This window comes from Oryzias melastigma, linkage group LG4 (genome assembly GCF_002922805.2).
Source record: "Oryzias melastigma strain HK-1 linkage group LG4, ASM292280v2, whole genome shotgun sequence".
Taxonomy (NCBI): domain Eukaryota; kingdom Metazoa; phylum Chordata; class Actinopteri; order Beloniformes; family Adrianichthyidae; genus Oryzias; species Oryzias melastigma.
This window is the reverse complement of record NC_050515.1, coordinates 28,128,811-28,131,683: the sequence shown is the minus strand read 5'-3', so window position 1 is coordinate 28,131,683 and position 2,873 is coordinate 28,128,811.

The window sequence follows — 2,873 nt, the reverse complement described above, 5'->3', positions numbered from 1 at the left end:
TAAGAATTCTTCCAGTGTCTGTGTGTTTTTCAGAATGGTGCCATCAACTGAGGTACTGAGAAACATGGGTCTAAATGTTTTGGGTTTTTTTCTGTAAAGATAAAAATACTGTGAGAATAAAACTACTGAATGAACCAAAGAAAAGAAGATAAATTGAGCATCAAGCTGAAAAGAACAGGGTTGCCTCTCTTTGAATGTTCTTTTATGAACCTTAGAAGAAAATTGTCTGGAAGAGAACTATGATGAATGTGAAGACTTGAAATAGTCTTAGGGAGATCAGAAAGTCTTCCAGATGATTTGACAGCTACAGAGTCAGAGGAAGGTACTTGGTGTCTCATTTGGAATCAGTAAAGCTCATAGGATTCTTTGTGGTGGGATAAAGAAGTTCAGGAGTCGGTTTAGAAGAAAGGGTTGGCCAAGAAAAAGCGGGGCATTGAGAGGACAGAAGACAGTAGAAAAAGAACAGAGATGCAGCACAAGGTGATGTTGGAGGTGGCAAAGGTCAAACATTGGATGGATGAGGACTTTTACAGCAGGCTAGACACAAGAGAAGGAGAAGAGAAAAGATGGGAGGAGAACTTTGAAAAGGTGATGAGTGAGGAAAATGTTAAAGAACACAAAGTAATAGAGGAAGCTGTTGTGGTCCAGGAAGTTATCATTTGCTAAAGACAGACAACAGTCCATGACAGTTAGTTTAAAATTCAGTACAGTTTTACTTTAATTTGGTCAAATGCAACTCATTTCTATCATTAACAGTGTTGTAAAAGTTTTTGAGTCTATTAATTTTAATCAACTGTCAAAATATATTTCTTCAAATAATATTTAAGCTCAGTTCCAATCAGGATTCAGAAACCACTTTTCCACCACCATCGCGCTTTTAAAATTCACCAAAGATATATATTTGACGATAATATGTGCATAGATACAGTTTTCTTAGACCCTAGATAAGCTTTTGATTTGGTAGAACATTACCTGCTTTTGTACAAATTACATTCAGTTGGTTTGTCTAATACTTCCCTCTTGTGGTTTGATTCATACTTTCATCATCACCGTCAGCTTGTTTCATTTAGGGGAAGTTTGTCCAGTTTTACTGGAATAAACAAAGGTATCCCTCAAGGATCCTCCCTTGCGTCATTATTATTTTTGATTTTTATCAATGACCTGCCAAGCTGCTGCTCAAAATGCAGATGCAGATGATGCAATCATTTATTCCTCTAAGCATTACAAAGATTAATGTTTCTTTTGAGCATGATTACAGTTTAATACAACATTATCTAATAAATTTACAGTAAATAAAACTAAATCACACTCCATGCTCTTTCAGAATCATACAATGAATTCTGAAGGAATAAACCTTGACTAACATTTTTTAGATTCATCTCCTCTTAAGGTTACAATGTCTTTTAAGTACCTTGGAATTTGCTTAGAACCAAGTTTATAATTTCATACTCATATTCACTCCATTACAAATAAAATACCAAATCAAAACTCTTTATCAGTCAGTTAACTAAACATTTATGTTAGGAAAAGACTCATCTCACAACTGTGACTTCCAATTTTGGATTATGGAGACTTCATATATTTTAAAACTACTCTACCAGTTTACATTCTCTAGTCTAGAGTCTGGTAATTATGCATTTTGTTTTAAGGCACCAAATGATTGGAACAACCTTTCATAAACACTGTGTTCCATGAGATCCTACCCAGCATTTAGAAAAGCTCTTTTGGTTCAGCTTGAGCACACATGCAACAGTTTTCCATTATTTTAATGTGTGTTAGTTTTGTGTTTGTGTCCCATTTTCCCACTGCATTCTGCTTTATAAGTTTTGCTATGAACAGTTATAATGAGATGAAGAGTTCATTGTGAGCCAGTGAGTTGTGCATGAATGTGTGTAAGGGTTGTGTGTCATGTATTCTGTCAGATTTGTTTTGTTTGGGTTTTTTCTGATTTTTGCTCTTCCATTCTTGTTTGAATTTGTTTATGTACTGGAAAGGAGGAAACTCTAGAAAAAAAGATGTTTCATCTCAAGAGGCTTTATCCTTCCATTTTTGACTGAAATGTCTAAAAAAATAAACATATCTGATGGTAATGAAAACTGCTCTCCCTGGTTAGTCCTGACAACATACCTTCTGAGATATTGAACTGTTTGTATGGAGAGGTTGGCAGAGGAGTTTCTGACACCAACTGAACATTGTTGTGCAGCATATAATAATTATTATGTTCTATAAATTTAGTCTAAAAATAAACATGTTTTGCAGAAGATTAAACTTTGTACAAATAGTTTGCTCTGTCTTTAAAATTTGAGCATTACGGAGGATTTGTAGCTCACACGAGGCATGCTGATGCCACTAAATCAACATGCCTAATTTTAAACCACAAATTTTAAAGCAGTAGTAATAACTAAGTATTAATCTGTGCCCACAATGTACTAACTTTTGCCAACAAATACTAATTTGTGCCCACAATCTACGAACTGTTGCCCAAAAAATACTAACTCGTTTAAAAAAGAAATACTCATGTGCCCACAATGTATTGACTTGTGCCCAAAAAAATACTAATTTGTACCAAAAAATACTAATTTGTGACCACAATGTACTAACTTGTGCCAAACAATACAAACTTTTATACAACAATATATGACCTTGTGCCCAAAAAATACTAACGCGTCCCAAAAATACTCAAGTGTGCCCACAATATACTAGCTTGTGCCCAAAAATACTAATTTGTGCCAAAAAATGCTAAATTGTGCCAAAAAATACTAATTTGTGACCACAGTGTACTAACCTGTGCCAAACAATACACATTTTTGCCCACAAAATACTAACTTGTTCCGAAAAATGCTTATTTGTGACATACAAAATTTTACCCAAAA